General features: G+C 35.1%; 1 protein-coding gene across 7 annotated transcripts in view; it reads right to left on the bottom strand.

Annotated features, from left to right (window-relative positions):
• Positions 1-20,671, bottom strand: part of Mapk10 (mitogen-activated protein kinase 10) — a 327,469-nt gene that overhangs the window by 302,019 nt on the left and 4,779 nt on the right. For 4 of the 7 annotated variants that reach the window (XM_058583414.1, XM_058583417.1, XM_058583416.1 and 1 more), the window contains exon 2: positions 19,914-20,028. The exons of the other annotated variants lie outside the window; for them this stretch is intronic. The gene's annotated coding sequence lies outside the window, so the exon portion shown is untranslated. The remainder of the gene's footprint in view (positions 1-19,913; positions 20,029-20,671) is intronic. 7 annotated transcript variants of the gene reach the window in all.

Below are 20,671 nucleotides of genomic sequence, written 5' to 3'. Positions count from 1 at the left end.
TTCACTAATTCATGTTGTCTTAGTGAACTAACCTGACCAAGATCATACAACAATCCAGGGTCATAATCAATGTTTAAAACATGCCTACCTACCATTTTTAAAAATTATAATCTCTCCTATCAAAGTCTAAACAAAAACTAAATCTTCAGAGAGAAGATTATCATGATTAGGAAAGAATTCAATTAACGATATACAATGTCATCTGTCACAGTCTCTGTGATTTTAGTTCCTGGTAACAAGATTCAATACAATATAAGAATCATCAAAATTGTGGTATAGAACTCACAAGTAGATTCAGAGAAAATACAAGAGTTAAATCACTACATAAAATATACACTGAGAAAGTCTGTGTAAAAATAATGCCTAACTCTAAAGAGAAATAATCTGCCTTTAAGAAAGCTGAATTATATATAAGAGTATTTGTTTGCCATCACTGGAATGCAAGATTGAACAATTACTTAGTCTGTTACTGATCAATTCTAAATGGCAAAATTGAAAATATCATATAGCTTCACTCTGAGATGGAAAGTTTCCAGCAGAGGTTTTAGAAAAGCAATGCTAATTTTAAAATTTAAGAGAAGAACCATGTTTTACATTATACCAGTCAGTTTAATGTCAGAACTAACTAGATATATATATATATATAATAACCAATGTTTATTGATTACTTATTTTGTTCTAGGCATGAGAACCATACATTTATTATCCTAACCCACACAGCAACATTGTCTATTATGTACTACTACTGTCCCCATTTTGTAGAGGAATTTAATATGGTTTTTAAATGCCCAAATCATAACCCTTTACAAATGGCAGTATCAAGATTTGAAGTAGTAAGTAGTAGTAATATGTTTTCAGTTCCCTTCTACTCTATTACTCTCAGAATATTTAGTATATGACTTAAATTCTGATAGTTACTAGAAGGAGGTGCCTAGTTAAGAAGGCAACAGATAAATAAAGGTGTGTTTAGTGAAAAATATTAATAGTATCATGCATTCAGTCTCATATCTTTTTCCTCTAAGAAATTAGCCTGTTCCTTTTTCTATGTAATAACCAAAAACATTATTATATATGGAAAATATATTCCATCCCTAAAACATAAGAAGCTCACACTATCCATAAAATCTATTGCATAAATTCTATCATAAAAAAATTATTAATGACTCCGGTTTTCTCTCTTTTCTTGGTTGGTTCCTTTTACAGAAATTCTTCACTGTGAATTCCTTGCACATAATTATAATCTAAGCACCTTTTAAAATATATATTTATATCTTTAAGCACACACACATGCATGTACACATCTACTCAATCTCTACAAAATTTGTTTTCATAACAAAATTTATTCATCTTAAGATTATTTTCTTAGTTTATAGTCTGAACAAGTTCTTGTATATTAGCCATTTCACTCTGTGCATATTGACTTTTAAATTTCACACGATTTTGGGCAAGGACTTTTACATAAAGGAGATGTGGAGTTCGATTTAGTTTTTAATTTCCGTCTCTCCCTCCATTGTAATTTTTATTAAATCTTCTTCTGTATCTCTGCTCTTTCAACTAAACTTGCAACCTAAACTGGTTATATATTCCCAAAAAGGAAAAACACTCTACATCAATGATGGAGTAAGCAAAGGAGTTTCACAGAGCAAAAAAATAAAACAAAGTATGATAATTTAGAAGAAGAAGAATTGCTAACACTTATTGACTTACTGGGTGCCCAGGCACTTTTACTTGAAATAACTCATTTTATTTACCAAACAGCCTAATAAGGATTTTCACTTAACAAAAAAGAGATAGAGGCACAGTACTTTCCAAAGTTATTCAACTAGTAATTAATTAGTGAAGACACTATATTATGGTGTAAATGTAGGTGTCCCCTGAAAGCTCAGGTGTGAGACAATGCCAAGAGTGTTTAGAAGTGAAAAGATTGGGTTATCAGGGCCTTAACCCAATCAAAGTGTTAATCCTCTGACAGGAATTAACTGGGTAGTAACTGTAGACAGGTAGAGTGTGGCTGGAGGGGATGAATCATTGGGTGGGGGGCGTACCTTTGGGGTATGTATTTTATCTGAGATGAGGGGATAGGTAGTTCTCTCTCTGCTCTCAGGTTCTCTGTCCCGAGATTCTTTCCTCTGCCACACTCTTCTTGCACTGATGTTCTGCCTCACTTTGGGCCATCAAGAATGGAATTGGCCATCTATAGACTGACCTCTGAAACCAGGCGCCTCCAAATAAACTTTTCCTCCTTTAATTTTTCTTGGCAGATCTTTTGGTTATAGCAATGAAACAGTTGACAGAAACACAATATTTGAACCCAGATGGTTTGGTTCTCAAGTCAGCCTTGCTTAACCACCATATTGTGCTTCCTTTCAAACTCATGAATTGAATTAACATCATCAGCAAATAATATTACTAAGCACAGCCCTGCTTTTTATGAAAAATGCATGTGCTTAGATCTAGAAATTTAAGTGGATTTCAAAAAGATTGGATTATATCTGAATTTTAAAATAAAAATACTACAACACTGTTATTTTTTATGAAGTTTCAACATGAAAGAGTTTCTAAATAAAAACAACTTGTTATAGAATGTTGTATCTCTAATTCATTTCACCTCAATTACTTAAACCATGATATAAGGACTTAGTTACTAATGTATTTTTGTTAGCCAGTATCAAATGGGGTATATACAAAGGAAAGAATATTTAAACTTTTGTAAAGCAAAAACTTAAGCAGATTTGTTGACCAATAACAATTGAGCACCCACTGTTTATGAAGCATGCCAGAGGACTAGTAAGAAAAAAATAGCTCTATCCTTGAGGATTTCTCAGTCAAAAAAAAAAAAAAACACATTTCAAATTACAACAAACATTAAGAGCTATAATAAAGTTATGTTGTAGACCTATGGGAACCAAGAAAATAAAGCGAATACATTTGCTAGGTGTGGGAAAGTACAGAAAAGCCTTCACAGAGAGGTTATAAAATGGATGGGACTGACCCCATTGAAGGCTGAAATGAGCAGGTATAGAATATTCCATTCAGAAGGAAACAGGTAAGAAGACAGGGTTTATTCAAGGAATAACCAAGATCTTGGATTTGTAAGGGCAGAAAATGATGCTGGAAAGACTACAATGTTAAGAAATTTTGACTTTGAGGAAAAACCTATTGGATGCATGTAGGCAAGAAGAGGACATGAGCCAATCCATTTTAGAAAATCCATTGTGATGTCAGTGTGCCTGATTCATTCACAGACAAGGAACTGAGGCAGAGAGACCCACAGGGAAGCATTGAAGTGCTTTAGCTAAAAGATGGTGTATGATGTGAATCTCAAATGTCCCCCCAAAAGGCAATGTGTTAAAAGCTTGGTTGCAAACCTGTGACCCTACTGGGAGATAATGGAATCCGGTAGGAGGTGAGGCCTAGTGGAATACAGTTAGATCACTGGCAGAGTGCATTTGAAAGGAATGTGAGAACCCTGGTGCCTCTCTCTCTCTCTCTCTCTCTCTCTCTCTCTCTCTCTCTCTCTCTCTCTCTCTCTGTCTCTCTCTCTCCTTTCCTGTCACCATGAGGTGAGCAGCTTTGCTCAACCACATATTCCCCACTGTGATGTTCTGCCTTGCCACAGGCTCAAAAGCAATGGATTCAACAGACCACAGAATGAAAGTTCTGAATCTGTAAGCCAAAATAATTCTTTACTCCCTTTAAGCTAAGTATCTCGGTTATTTTGTCACAGTGAAACTTTCTTAATGAACTTTTTTGATTTTTTTTAAATTAGGATTTTTACTGAGTTGTATTTCACAATTTTCTTTCTTCTCAGTCTTAAAGCCAGAGCATGACTCATGAGCATGTGGGACTTTCTATAATAACTTTTAAAAAATCTTCCCAATGAGGAAAAATAATTTATAAAATGAGGCATTTAAATGAAAAGCTACATTTAATGTAAAGTGTTATTTCAAGTAAACAGTTTACGTTTTACTAAATTTATTTAAATAAAATGTATTTATTGAATGCATTTAATGTTTTTATACCTTAATTTGTTGTACCTCTCATTTGTATTTTGCATATTATTTGAAGAAAAAGTTCCATACATAGAGCTTTACTACTCTTTCCTCTTTAATGTGTTTAGGGAAACATTAAAGTTATCAGTTACTCAATTCAGAGATCCATTTAGTCGTTAGTAAAGGAAAAGGGATGCGGAAACAAAAGTAATGACAGAAAGAAAATGTTAGTGATTAAGTGCATTTAGTTTCAAGCCCAACAAAAGCACAAATAAAACCAGTTAAAGAATCAGTTGGGTACAGGTTTTTCCCCCCTCCTAATCAGGCCTTGTAGATAATTATAGTTGCTGAATCATTTGTCATGTTGTACCTTTCCTCACATTAGCTATAAAGCATATTTCATGATGTTTGTTTTATGATTGATTGGTTGCTCTTAGTAAAAAGTGCACGTGCCTTTTCCTATTAGAAGAATTCAGTGACTATGTGCTTGAGGAAACCCGTAGTACATATTCCTTGGTGAATGAAAATCAGGGTAGGGAAGCCAACTGAGGACATTTTTCTTCTCAGTTTAGTTGACTGACTCTGAGAATGAAGGAACACCTTGTGCCCTCCCAGGCACAGCTCATACCCTGAACTTACTATACTTTTCTAAGAAACATAAACAGAGATGGGTTTTCTCCATTCTGGGCTTATTCTGATGAGTCTCTACTCCTGACTTTAGGGACTAATAAAAAAGAACAGAAAGGACTCTACTCATACTTGAACATGACTGTACATCATGTTTGAGAAATGTTTTATATTCAAAGAAAATAACCTGCCCTACATTCATACATGTTTTAGCTTTTGTAATTTTTATTGTTCTTTTCACCCTAGCACTCTGGGCACCCCTTCTGTTCATGTCCACCAAGGTTTGTTCCTAGAATCTCTCTTCCCCCAAGCTCTGCTCCCCACCCCTATTCTTCTACTTAATGATGAGGCCTAAGAATAATATCCAGTCCACAGCTGTTTCCTAAACTTTAAACACAGTAAGTGCAACTGCTTGCTGCATATCTCAAATTCAACATGTCCAAGCTGAATTTGTCTTCTTCCTTCCAAGCCTGTTCCTCCTCCGGTGTTCCCTTTCTCTCAAATTCTAACCACCACCCACACAACCATTCAAACCAGAAGCCAGGAATCATGTCTGTCATCCCCCGCATCTTCCAAATGCAAATAAGTACTGCAGAATCTCCTGACTGTCCTTTGAGCATGTTCCCTTTACTTCTCACTGATCAGTGTGATCCAGGCCACCATTATGTCTCTCCCAGCTAACTCGTCTCTTCACTACTAGTCTTGTCCTTCTCTATGCATGTTCCACATAGCAAAGGCTCCAATTCAGTCATGTTTCTAGCCCTTTTCTTAAAACCCTTTCATGTCATAACAAATATGACCCACAAAACTCTTCCTAATGAAATCTGCCTTTACATACTTCTTAAACCTCATTGATTATTCCTCTTCCTCTTACACGGTTTTCAGCTCTTCAAGTCTCTGTTGCCTCTGGGTCTTCACATATGCTGTTTCCTCAGCCTGGAACTTTCTCGCACTCTGCCAACCTCCTTCCTTCATCTGGCTAATCCCACTCAACCATCTTTTCTCAAGGACATTTTCTCAAACTGTGTTCAGGGCCCTTGTAATATGCTCATAGAAAATATATTGTGTTCCCACAATAATGCTCTTTCTTGTACTTTATTCAAATATTGAAAATAAATGTAGAAATAAACTGCATAATTACAAAATGTGATACACACTGTGAAGGAAACTACCTGTTTCCCTTGTCAGACTATAATCCTATGAGAACAAGAATGATTCTGAGTCTTGTTAGAAGACTATATTTACATAGTCTGGACTATATGTATAGACTGAATTCTACTTACACTAAAAGATTACAACGGTCTTAGAAGCTAAAGTAAAGTGTCACTGATGTGAAACATGTACAAGACATTGATATACAAGCACTCTGTGAGAAGTTACTTTTAAAATTTAAAAACTGCCCATAATGGTCCTGCAATGGTATGTCAGATAATAAAAGAAAACCAGATAATGTTGTTGATAATAGAAAAGATGGACTACAATGTAGGTTTTGGTTTATCTTTTTGTTTTTTATTTTCAGTTCTCTCACCTCTTCCTTCTTCCTACATTTCTCTCTCTCTCTCTCTCTCTCTCTCTCTCTCTCTCTCTCTCTCTCTCTCTCCCCACAAAGCATAATACGTTACATTACCCATATAGTGTCAGAGATATGTTCCTGTATTAAAAATTAGTCAAAGGATCTCAAACTAAAATCAAAATATTTTCAAGTGTAATTGTGTTGAAATTTATATAAGATTAAATAAATGGATGAACTAGAAAATGCCATACAATAACCTTTAGAAAACAACTAGAACATGAAATTGCTTCTATAAATTAATGTCAGATAATTTCTAAGCAATAGCAGCGTCAATTTTATATAAGAGAAATAATTTAAAAGTTTAAATTGCTTCTTTTAAATTAATGGTGAATGTATTGGGGGAAAGTTAAACCACTATGACTAACTCTAGAAGTTGGTCTTGGTTGTTTGAGACATGGTCTTTGGCAGAATTAAATGTTATAACCTTAAGCTCAACAATCCTACTTTCTCCAACAAGTGATTGTTGAGAATTTGTTTGGCGATTCTATCAAGGAATTACAGTGACCAAAAATTCCTGAATAGAGTACAACCTTATCCAGGAAGTGTTTCTACTTTTACTAAGTATACATCTTTAGGAGAGATAGAATCATCCAGAAAGGGTGAACCCAAGACTATGAAGTTATATCAAATAAGGCCTTTGCTCAATGACACCACAGAATGATCTTCCCAGGTCACTCTATTGTAAAAATATAACCCTCCACCATATTCCCTATTCCATTTTACTGCTTTAATATTCTCCTTGACCATTTCTTCCATCTTTTATACAACATATTTTATTTTTCCATCCAGCTTATTATCCATCTTCTTCCACCAAAACATAAGCCCCATGAAATCAGGAGTGATTTTTTTTATTCTATTATGTTCATGACTGCACCCCCATATCTAGAACATGACCTGACACATAGTAGATCCTCAATAAATATTTACTAAACAAATAAGTAAAATCAAATCTGTCCTTGGAATCAACATGGTAACTGATGATATATATACCCGTAGTACCTTTATACTCAAGTGGTTCATTTTAATGCAGCTAGAAACATTGTCATAGATTAAATTTAAAAATGGTCTTATGCACTAGTGATGGGAGGATGATAATCAACCTGGTCACCCAAGAAGTACTACTCACAACTCAGTCATTCCAGATGGTCTTAGAAATTGCTCAAGGTCTTTTTATATGAGTGGAAGTCTGGAAGAACATTTGAGAATCACAAAGAAGGAACTGTGTCTCACATCAGAGAGAAAATGGGAAAATGGAAAGTGGTGACACCCTGGGCCTCAAGAATGTAGATATCTGCACCAGACATGACCAGATAATCCAGAGCCAGTTTGCAACCTAGGAGAAGGATCTGTGATAAACACTTATCATATCAGAGCCTGAATAAAAAGACTGAAGGAGAAGATTCAATTAGTCTGCCACTACCAATCCACAAATAGTGAAAGAAAACATTGCTCTCTGATTCCCTGGAATTCAAGCAGAGTTGAGGTTGACTGATTATCACTCAAATCCTCCACCTGACACTCAAGACCACTGATTTGCCCAAAAACATCAAATTCCAATACTGTCAGATGGGTCATCTTATCTGTATCATATATGTTTTTCTGTTATTTTTTTTCTATTTCCCTTTTTCTAGCTGTCTACTTGCTCAAATTCTATTTTCTTCCAATCCAATCTAGATACTTTTCTCAAGATACAATGTGAGACCTCCTCTGCTCCCTGTCTTCCCTGACTAAATTGATACTACATTGCTCTTCTTTACAGATTTCCTATGGAAATTATAAAAAAATAGACTTGCAAATAAGCACAAATCACAAAGCACATTCACATACATGGTCTCTCTTATATAAAGAAACAGCAGACTACTACTTTATACACCCATTTCTTTCTTGAACTTCCCAGGCCTGTATGCCATTTTCACAGCTTGCTTTCTTCAATCCTGGTAGGGGACATCCAGGAGTACACATGCTAATGAAGATGAAAATGAAATTAGTTTATTTTATTATATTGAAAAGTACCCCTGGAGCATTTGCCATGAGAACAGCTGAATTTCTTTTGTTATTTCAATAATGAAACTGCTTGGTGATGATCCAAAGCAAACCAATATTTTTCAGTTTTTAGTGTTCTAATGACAAACAAATTAATTCCCTGCTCTAGCAAGAACTATGTTAAAATGTTGTACATTCAATTATCCAAAAATGATGACATATGTGTTACATGCCCATTTTTATAGGTAAATAAACTAAGTCTTAAAAGTGTTGACTACTTTAGCAATATGAGCAAGCTGGGAATTTTAATTTGGCCAAGAGGATTTGAAAGCCAAAGCCTTTGGGCACCACATTCTGCCGTAGGCCTACCCTATCACACAAAGTGGAACAGCAGAACTGCAGTGCAACACTGAAGTCATCTAAAATAACACCAAGGACATCAAGGGCATACAGCAAAGTGAGTGCACAATTGTCTAAGACCTCAGGTGGAATCCTGCAGTGACCAAAACTCCAAGTATTCATGTAAACCCTGTTCTCACTTCAACCCCAACTAAATAAGATTTTGTGCTGGACAAAGAGAACTTGAGGCTTCACTTCCAACATACCCCTTGAGGTTCCAGGTGTGCCTTTTAAGGCATTGCCTTACCTTCTCTTCTTCTTCAATGCTACCTAATCTTTATATGTTCAGGTTTCTATGGACATATGAATAGTCATGGACTGAAAGAGGGCAGGACACAGTGACAGCCTCAATCATTAGCCTAACTGTCAAATTTCATTCTCCAGATAATACAGCATTTTTTTTCTTTATTTACCTAAGAGGCAGTAGAGCCTCTTTACTTGTTGATTAACCTCTCTATGCCTCTATTTATTCATCTGTAAAACAGTGGCATTGACCTAATTAGGAACTATTATGAGAAATGAATTAAATAACTTATATAACACACTTCAGATATTTCCTGACCCTAAGTAACTTCTCTGTAAGTATTTTCTATCACAACTATTATATGACACGTAGTCATGAGGATTATAAAAAATGGTAGCTGATAATTCCATGCTAAGTGCTTTCCATTTCTTGCCTATATAAACTCAATGAAGTAGGTACTATTACTGTCCCAATTTTACTGAAACAAAGGCTCAGAGAGGTCACAAGTATCCAAAACTACCCAAGCAGTAAATGACTCAAGTCCAGCAGTCTAACTTCAGTACCAAAATCTTATGGCACTACCATGTTACTTCAAGGGCATAAGAATACTTAGTAAAAGGTATTTAAGTTTTTCTCTGTGCCAGGCATTAACTAATCAGTTTACATCTCTTTCTTCAATTAATTCTCACAACCATCTTATAAAATTGATACTCCATTGTTCCTGTTTTACAAATGAAAAAAAAAAAAAAAAAAAACCAAGGAACCAGGCATTAAGTAACTTGGCCAAGATTATATATCTAGCATGTGATTAAGGTACGTGAACTTCATACTAAAAGGTAAATAAAGCAAAAGTGCTAAATTTCTATCTCTGTGAACTAATATCAGATAAAGGATCACAATTTTCAAAAAGGAAACTCCCTCCTGGTCTGTTCATCTAAACAATTTCTAAGGCAGCATGATTAACAGAATACTCAACATGGCAATCATAAAAGAAGGAACTGATTAAATGCTAATGTATGCTGATTTGCTACTCAATCATTACTACTCAATCATTTCCCACCTCTACTAGCAGCTATTTTCAATAGTCATTTTCAATCTGTCCTATACAATTTGAATATAATTCAATATTAACAGATATGCAACAGCTTTTGATAGGAAACAGGTCCATTACCTCCATTTCCCTTCATCTGACCCAAAGAAGTTAGAGACAATAGAGAGAAAGATGGTGACTGAATATTCATTCTGTGAAACTATTAAAAAAAGAAGAATTTAGCCAAAATCTATGGGAATTTACAAGTATTACTTATCAATACTAATCAATAACAAATGGTAGGGTGCTCAATGGAACCAGTAGACCCTTGAAGTCTTTGTGCAAATTAGAAAACTGAGCTTTGATTTGATGAGCCAAACACGTTTAATTTTAGTCCCAACCACCCTCAGATCCTCAGCTCTATAAACTAAGGACTTGGGGTGTTTTCCAAGCAGATTATGGTGGATCTAAGATGACATGGGAAGATATCTTTAGAATTCTAGAGAGCAAATTCTATCAAGCAAATTTTCTTTATAGAATGATTGTGGGGGAAGACAGCAATTTGTCAAGAGAAGTAAAACTTGTTAATGGTCAGGACAACGTTATTGAATCCCTTATATTCACAGCAGAATTAGGTACTTGCTGAAGCAAAAGAAAGTCCTCTAAGGATACATAAAGAGGAAATGAATAAAATTTAATATTTTTGTGGATTCTTCAGAATGTTATTCTAATTAAACAAAATACTGATGATCATTTGGGAGGTCACAAATCACTGATAAATGATACTGAATGAACAGGAAGGACCAAAGACTCTGAGAAAAAGAAGAAACATATTGGTGATAATGATAATAAAAATTGTCCCCCTCTCCAAGAAAAAGTCACAAAATAAAACAAAAAAACAAAAGCCTGGAAGTTACTGAGAATCTATTGGTTTGTGCTTTACATTCACTATCTTCACGATGATCCATTATTAATAGCATTTACAGATGAGAAAACTGAAGTTTAAGAAGTTGTGTGACTTAACCAGTAAAGTAATAGAACTTGGATTTCAACCTAAGCCATCTAATCCCAGGGTTGCCACACTTTGCCACCATAGCAAATGGCTATGGGTTAAATTAATGGAGCTAGCTGAAGTCGACAAGAACAGAAATGCAAGTACTGGGCACAACAAATGTTGTCCCACTTTCATTTCCACCTCCATTAGCATGGGGAAGTCAAAATGGTGATATCCCTGGTAGTGATAGAATACCTGGCCAGAAGAGAATGAAAAAACATAAGGGGATACAATGAAATCCAAACACTCCCAAAATGACTTCTCCACTAATCAGGAAAAGTGTACAATAGGGGCAGGTTCAGAAGAAACAAACTGGAATGGACTTCCTTGCCCAGCTTCATCTTCCAGCTTTGGAGAGTAAGTTTGCTGTGTAGGCATTTTGTGGCAATGACTTTACTATTATTAACAATGAAAGTAGTTCCAGGCAGTATTTCATATTTACACAGCAGCCTTTGACGCAGGAACAAAAGCACCTGGCAAACATTCTCATTTTTATTATTGATGGTTTAGATTAATAAAGCGCCTTTCCGTCAAGGAGCCCATTAATCCTTACCCAGGCTCCTGTGACACAAATGGGCAAGTGATCCATTTCTACATTTTACATAGGAAGAAACCCAAACCCAAGGACCTTTGCATAATTGCTTAACAAGACTGTGGTTGGGCCTAGAATAAAATCATAAAGTCTCCAGTGTTGACCTTCCCTCGAGTGAAACCCTGCCTCTCTCACAGATGCCTACTCCAAATTATCTGAAACCAGAAGGCCTTCTATTTCTAGTGGATCCCCTTGCATCGATTTGTAGTGGATTTTCTTTAAGCTGGCTTCTCACTACCCCTCTTTCTCACTGCGCACCCTGCCTGCATTCTCTGTCCTCTCTAAACCACCCTCAACATTACTGCCAGAATCATTTTCTTAAATCTGATCAGAAAACAACTGAAGCTCTTCATTGTCTATACAAACAGACTTCAGTTCTTTCATGAGTCATTCAAAGGCTCCCTCAGTCTGGCCCCAATCAGTTTTCCCAGCAATATGGAGACAGCCTTCTCCTCCATGCACAGGTCACACAGCCTAAACTCTGAGCTCCAAACGCACTATGCTCATTGTAATTCTGTTCCCTCTTCCAGAAATTACCTTTCCATCTTCAACACTAACTACCAAAAAATATGTTCATGGATCTGTAATCCCTTCCAGTAACTCACCTAGGAAGAGCTGCTACCTCCAGCCTCTGACCCACCTAACCTTTATTCATAGCACTCACCACACTCTAACTAGGACTAGAATGACTTTTCATCTGTCTTGTTAGAATGCTCTTTTGTTAAGATTCACAGTGTGTCTGATTCGTTCTTCAAAGATTCAACCAAAGTAATCTGTCTACTGAAAATGTCTGTTAATCTTCATGCAAATGTGTTGTATTGATATCATATCTAAAGTAATTGAGATGCCAATAGTTTCACCTGGCATGTTGATAAATTCCAGTATAGCTTAGAAATCATGTTTTCTAAAGACAAATGTTGAAAAATCCCTCACAGAAGTAAACCAGTGAGTAAACATTTGTGCACACTGGTTGTATGCAGAGGGTAATTTAGTGATTAACATTGTAAATATATAGAACTCCAAAGCAGAAATATGTTGATTTTTAAGATTTATAAGTGATTTTCTAAAAGCAATACTGCCAAAGTTATCCACATTCCACATTCAGATATGAAAGAGCTTAAATGTAAGTCTTAGAATATAAAGCACTGACAAACCTCCTAGGTCTCCCAAAAGTAAAAATAGAAAACTTTAAAACATCTGGTATATGTAATTTCTGGTAGATATATTATAAATAACAAATTATTACATGGACTAAATGCTGTTATACTATAGATTAAATTTTCCAACAAGTCCTAACCTGAAAAGATTGCTTATGGTAATCACTCTTGGAATAAGCTCCAGGAAAACCCCAAACTTCTACAAGAAAGCACTCAATGTGTTTTACTGATGTAGGATTAAATTACTTTTGAACTCTCACAGCTTAGAATCTATCATCCTAGGAGATATACCTTCAGTTCTACCAATCAGTGAAGGAAAAAAAAAAAGTCTTAAAAAGATTTACTAACATTAGTAGGCTATGTGGGCTGCCATTTAAAAAAAAAAAAAAAAAACTAGTGTATGCTAGGTAGATTAAAAACAACAGAAAACTATTTCTCACAGTTCTGGAGTCTCGGGGGTTCAAGATTTGGTGTTTAGTGACAATGAACTCTCTGCCTCATAGATGGCACCTCTCACTGAGTCCTCACATGATGGAAGAGACTAGTTAGTCATCTCTTTAGGATCTCTTTTATAAGGACACTTATTCCAATCACAAGGGCTCCACCCTCATGACCTAATCACTTCCCAAAGTCCTGGACTCCTAATACCATCACTTTCAGGTTAGGATTCAATATGTGAATTTGGAAGGAACACAAATATTCAGAAATGCTTGAATAGTTTAAGGCTACTTATATCTGCTTTACTAGGGTCAAGTAGTATTTAATTTCCCATCTTAACAACTATTACAGCTATTAAATAGCAATACTGAACAGCATCCTAGAATGACAAGTTTCAAAATACTTTTATTCATCTCATTTGTATGGTATTTAGTTCCACAAACTTGTTATTCTAATTTATAGCCCTTTGACTTTATGTCATCACTGTTCCTTGGAATTCTTGTCCTCACATTTACCTGGATTTCAAACCATACCAAGGTCCTAAGGTTTGATTCTGGTCCAACTTTCACCTTTTTTTTAATATTTTATTTTTAGTTTTCGGCAGACACAACATCTTTGTATGTGGTGCTGAGGATCGAACCTGGGCCGCACGCATGCCAGGCGAGTGCGCTACTGCTTGAGCCACATCCCCAGTCCCAACATCACCTTTAATGCTGAGAATGTTATAGTATAGGAATAAAAAAAAAAAAAAAAAAAAAAAAAAACATCAAATTAGACTCCTTGGGCTCTACTACACTGCTACATGACCTGAAGCAAGTTACTAAATCTTCTGTGCCTTATTTTCACCATTGATAAAGCACAAATATTCAGTAGGATTGCTGGGAGGATTAAATGAATTAACACATGCAAAACACTTCCAATAGTGTTTGGCATGAGGTAGTCACTCTATAAAGGTTAGCCACTACCTTTCTTCTCTATTAAAGCTCTCGTTCTTCCTGTGTTTCTTTGAGTAACTATGGATTCATAAGTCCTAAGATCCTTAAACCCTACAGATCATTTAGTTCAATCTCCCACACAAAGACTATCATCTCTTAGAAGCTCTTCAAATTTGGTTAACCATGAAGATGGTTAAATTACTGCAGCCTTACAATTTTAGTAATCCAGAAGTTGTTCTATATATTATACCAATTATCTCCTCACGGTTCTCTTAATTCTGTCCCCTTTGAAACTTAAAAACAACCACTCATCCTCTAACCTCGTTCACAGGAAAGTCCTTAATGTATTTTAAGGCAGCTCCTTGCTCATTCTCCTTCCCTGCTCCCCATTTCTCTGTGCTAAGCAACACATTATAATTTTTCTCAACTATCCATCACAAGATGTTTCCTGAGCCCTCGTCACCCTCTCCACCACCATTAGGACCCACTTCATTTTGCAAAAAAAAAAAAAGTAGTAGGATACTTTGTTTAAGAAAGTAAAATAAATTTTAGTAAAACTACTCAACAATGACAACCAAAAAACAAAGCTTTTAAGTAAGAAATTAAGGCAATTTTTTTTAAATATTTGGCAAGCAATATAGTTTTAACTTAACCTATTTTTCTCTTTTTATTCATTGTCTTATTTGTTCTAATTAGTTATACATGACAGTAGAGTGCATTTTGACACATAATACATAAATGGAGTATAAATTCTTATTTGTCAGGTTGCACATGACATAGAGTTACACAGGTCATGTAATCATATATTCACATAGGGCAATAATGTCAATTCATTCTACTATCCTTTCTACCCCCATGCCTCCTCCCCTCCCTTTATTCCCCTCTATTTAGTCCAAAATACGATTATTATCCCCCCACCCCTTATTGTGAATTAGCATTCATATATCAGAGAAAACATTTGGCCTTTTAACCTAACCTATTTAAATAATAGGTTTTCAGACTCTATCCAGAGGTACAATTTTTAGTGCCTTTATATAATCAAAGTATTTCTCTATGAAAGTCTCCTGTGTTTTTTTTCCTCCTGAGTCCACCTTTGTCCTGTCTCTGTTTCTGTCATTCTGTATATCTCTCTCTTTCTCATTCTTCCTTCCTTCATCAAGCTGTCCTTCAGCAAATATTTATGCAGTGCCTTCCAAGTACAGAGTATGAGGCACTGTGCTATGTGAGGGGAAATCAAAAGGTTAATCAATCTGGCTCAAATTACTCCCTGGCTAAGATGGAGTGGCAAGGCAGATGCATAAGCAGATAATAGGCCATTGTGGTAACTCTGTGAGTAGATATGCACAGGTGACTGAGAGCCCTGAAAAGAAATGCTAAATGGAAGGAATCAGGAAAGATTTTCAGGAGAAGCCATCTCATGCAATCTAAAACAAGTTTACGCAGTAACTCTCAAACTATAATGTGCATAAAAACCTAAGAGCCTTGTTAAAATGCATATTCTGAATCAGTGAGTCTCCGAAGAATCTGAGATGCTCTGTTTCTATTAAGCCCAGGAGAGGCCCATGCTGCTGGTCCATAGATCATCTTAGAGTGGCAAATGTTTCAAAGGATAACAAGGTCTAAGTACAGATGCTTCTCAGTTTACTATGGAGTTATGTCCCCACTCAAATCTATCAGAAATTGAAAATATCCTAAGTCAGTAATGCACTTGGTGTACCTAAACTACCAAACATTATAGCTCAGCTAGCCTACTTTAAATATGCTCAGAACACTTACACTAGCTCACAGTCAGGCAAAATCATCCACCACAAAGCCTATTTTATAATAAAGGGTTGCATGTCTCATTTGACTGACAGCTCACTGCTACTGCCTAATATCACAAAAGAACATCCATACAGCATATATCACTAGGGGAAAAAAATCAAAATTCAAAATTTGATATATAGTCCTTACTGAATATGTAGTTCCTACTGAACCAGTTCCTAGTTCCACTTTTGAACCACTGCACAATCAAAAAGTCATTAGTCAAAGCATCATAAGTTGGGGGATATCTATAAGGATAGATGGAGTGAATATAGGTAGAACAGACACTATGAAGCAAATATCAGAGGTAAGAAATGCCTGAGTGTGTATGTGATGAAACTAAGGCATATTGATGTCCGCAGGCAATTTAAGAGGGCATTAGTCTCTAAAATGGGGGTGGACAGGAATATGGTATATTTTAGTGAGAAGGGAAATTATTACATAGAGGGATAAAGCATATCAAAGAAACTTTAAGCTGGTAAATTGGATGGTAACCTCAGATCAAATTTAAAAATCTGTGACTTCATTGGTAGAATTGGAAAAGATATCATGTCAGGCCACTTAAATAAACCTGCTGGCAATGATGATCAGGGCCTAAATCATGGCAATGATAGATAATATATTAAGGATCAAAGGAGATTGACCTGAGAAACATTTAGGAAATAAAATAGGTTGACTATATTTTCAAGTATTAATTTAAAAGTCAAGTGGCTGTTATTTCTTCACTTTTTTTCCCAGCCCTAGTGTCTATTCTTAGCCTGACACTTAGTAGCACGTGATCCTGAACAAGCCACTTACCCTTATTTAGCTGCTCATACCACATCTTTAAAAAGCACATTTGACCCAAATAAACACTGTGGTCTCTTTAAACCCTAAAATTGATGAACCTGTAAACTAAAATCATCTCTTACTTAATTATAGTTCTTAAAATCTACCATAATGCCCAGACTATAAGCATACACTGTGCAACTAAAATTGAATCTGCTACACCAATGGGTGTCAAAATTTGAGACCTTTTAAATCCTCCCTCTTCTTTATCCACCACATTCATTACCAAGTCTAGTTGTGTGGCACATATGCCCTACTAACAATTCTTTGGTTTATGCCCTTACTGTTTTCCAAAAATTCTTGCACCTGTATTGTTCTCTCTGGCTCCAATGTAATCCTCTTCCAAGCACTCCACAAAACTAAAGAACACTGCCATCAGAAAGACCTAGCCTAGCACTGGATGCTAAGTCCACTGTTTCTTAACTGTGTACATGTCAGCATTTATTTAGCCTCTCAAAACCTGAGTTCCTTCATCTGTAAAACATAGAGATGATGGAAGATTAAATGTTTATAAAGTGCTAAGCATAGTGCCTATTACACAGTAAGAACACCAAAAATGTTATTTATTATTTTGAAAAACAAATCTCAGAAAAGATTTCAGCAGGCACTTCACAAAAGAGGAAGATCAAATGGCCAATAAAAAATGAAAAGATGCTCTTCATTAGCAATCAGAAAAATGCAAATGAATACTTCAATGAGTGTAATTATGTATCCACCTGATTAGAAAAGCTTAAGAACTTGTAAATCAAGTGTTGGCGGGGATGTAGAGTTTCTCCTATACCACTTCTGAGAGTGTAACCAATTGGAAAAAGTATTTTGGAATTATTTAGTAAAATTAACGGTGTACATACCCCAAAACTTAGTAATTCCTTCTCTTGGTATTTAGCCTCGAGGAGTGCTTACCTGTGTGGGGGAGAATCTATGAGCAATAATATGTGTGTTAACATAAAAAGTGATATTATATATTTTATAGTAGTATGAGTAATATAGAAACAATTCAAATGTTCATCAACAGTAGAACCAGTAAGTAAACTCTTGGTATATTAGAGTAGACTACTAAGCAGTAGTTTGCATGAATAAGCTTCATGAATGAACATGGGAGAATTTCACGATGTTAAGCACAATTATCAAGTGATTAATAATATATATATATATATATATATATATATATATATAAATGTATACATACATACTGTGTATATTAATATATTAATAGTCATATTTATTAATATTCTGTGCATTAATTATATATATATATACACACACTGATTACAAATAAAATGGAGTTGAAGCATAAGGAAACTAAGATGTATAGTGGAGACATACACACATTGTAAATGGGAAGCCTACAAATAAAAGCAGGAAATTAACATAACATAAGGCAGTTTAGTCATGGGTGGTTTTCTTTGATGGGGAAGGAAAAGCATGTGATTGGAAAGTGGCATCCAGGGGTTTATTGGGAGTCTATTCCATAGTATGAGTAGTATATAAAATGTGGGTTATAATTATTCTTTAACCCATATTTGTTTAATATATTTTTCTATGTGTATATTTCATGATTAAAAAATAAACTGATCATATCATTCTCCTACTTAAAATCTTTAAAAAGCTCTTCACTTAGGGATCAAATCCAAACTCCTTACCTTTGTCTAAAAGATCTTTCATGATGTCTCCTATATCCCTCTTCATTACATCTCTGCCACTACCATTTATGTTCTGGCATAGGAAATGGTATCTAGTGCCTCCAAACAATCATGCTCATTCAAGTTTGCAGTCTATTGAAAAATGTTCCCATCATGCAATGATCCCACCCTTCCTCAGGCTAACATCTTACTGCACTTAACATTAAACTAAAATGTCACTTCCTCTGGAAAGCCTTCCTTGACTAATTCCAACCACATCCATGCTAGATTTTCCTCCACTGTACTTCCTATGTCTACCAATGTAACAGCACTGGGTAAGTACCACACTCTTTATGTCTGCCTCACTAAAAATACATTTTATTATATGCATGGCACTATTTAGACTGAAAACTCTATTAAAGCAGAGACTTTCATCTATTCCAAATCTAAGCATGATAAATACATCACAAATTAAATAACTATTTCCTTAATGAATAAATGTTTAGAATGCGGCAATATATACTTTCTACATCATTGAGAATTACACATAATTCAACATTTTAAGTTTAACCATATAATACTGCCCTTATTTTAGGTCAAAAAATATTGATCATTATATGATTTCTTCTTCTAACAAGTACTCATTGAATTTTGATTAAGTATAGCAAAATGACTATCAGATAAGCTTTCTCAAAAAATATGTAGGCAGACTATAAAAATTATGCGAATTGATGTGAAACAACAATAGGGTTAATTTCATCAGATTACTGTAGCTAGATGTTATGTATTAAGTCATAGGACAGCCTGCCCATGTAGAGTTATATAAGCCACTAGGCAAATGAAAGAGAAATATTGATCACTAGTTCAAAACAGCTTCTTTTGGAGCCTTACAAGCACCACTGTCATAGTCTATTTCTCAAAGATGGTATTTGACAGATTATAACTCATTCATCTCTGCTTGAGTGTATTGATTATTGACTTTGGTGAGTAGGAAGCATCAAGAATTTGATTTAAAAATGTATTCTGCCTGTATGTGCTAATATTTTTATAAAATAATAAGCTTTTTAAAAATTAGTCCAAGTAGGCAGAGCAACTGGATCTATTTTTGATATTCTTTTTTTCAGGCAAGAGGATATATAGGCTAAAATGTCCATAAATTGTATCTTATAAAACTGTGATGTGATTTCCTTTCTCTTTTTTTCTGAAGATTTAAATGGTAGGGGATGTTTATAAAAGGAATTGAGCCTTACAATTTATCAGAACCAACTTTTCTATAAAAGGAGTTTGTTTAATCAATAAAATATAGTATTAAGGTACAAATAAGAAAAGCCACTTTAAAATAATGTTTTCCAACTCATATGTCCCTGCCATATGAAATTGTTAATTGTGGACAACTTACGTAAGCTGGTATGGTCCCTGATGGTAGTATCATGAGGTCAAGATTTTATACTACTATATGTGGTATCAGTAGTACCACACCATCAATTCAACATTCTATCCTGTAGATTTCCACTTTAGATAGCATTGTTTGGAGCAGTATTTCCTTGGATCTATATGCTAAACCAGGTGTGATATGTAAATGGGTTATGCAGATCTAGATGTCCTGTTAAAGAACATTTTTAAATTTCCAACTTACCACTGCTTATATGGTTTCTCATCTATAGGAAATGGGTCTAATTCAACAGCTTCCTGCATGAGTTGCCATAACCAAGATCTGAGATGGTCCTGCTGTTGATATTTCTCACGCTAGCCTAAAATCAAAGCCAAAAAACAGATGAGTTTGATTTTAAGACTTAAAAAGAAATTTTATCTGCACTTAAAAACCAAAGAATAACATCAAAGAGAATAAGAATAATTTTCAGGTGGCAAGGTGCACGAGGAGGAAATAAAACATCTCAAGGTAGTGTTCAGAAGTTGTTGCAAGCACAAGAACACTGACATTATAAATATCAGATCAGTTAGATATTTTAATATCTTAACAATCATCCAATTAATAATTGTCATTTGGGTCAATATGATACTTGGTTTTATGATCACGAACTTGGTTTTATAATAAAAAGCATCAATTGAGCCTCGACTACGATGGATACCAGGTTACATGTATTTACATATTTTGATTTTCAGATAAGATTTCCTTGGAACAATGGATTACATAGTTACCAATAAAAGGAGGAAAGTGTTGAAAACCTCTGAATTATGTTAAATAGAGTAAAAGTAGCCTGAAATTTGTTGAAAGCTGGAAAGACACTTGTATTAATGTTCTTCCATTATCTGATTCAGCAACAAACCTGCTATTTGACCTTAGTACCTGTTACGCCCCACATTAAATTGGACCAAATGTTCCTGAACTGTGCCAGTTTTCAATATTCTACCAATTGTTAAGCCATAAGTTTT

This window comes from Marmota monax, unplaced genomic scaffold (assembly GCF_021218885.2).
Source record: "Marmota monax isolate L192 unplaced genomic scaffold, Marmota_monax_Labrador192_F-V1.1 WCK01_AAM20220418_F8-fsc00128, whole genome shotgun sequence".
Taxonomy (NCBI): Eukaryota; Metazoa; Chordata; class Mammalia; order Rodentia; family Sciuridae; genus Marmota; species Marmota monax.
Note: the sequence above shows the minus strand (reverse complement) of the source record. Positions and strands in the feature narration are given on the sequence as shown.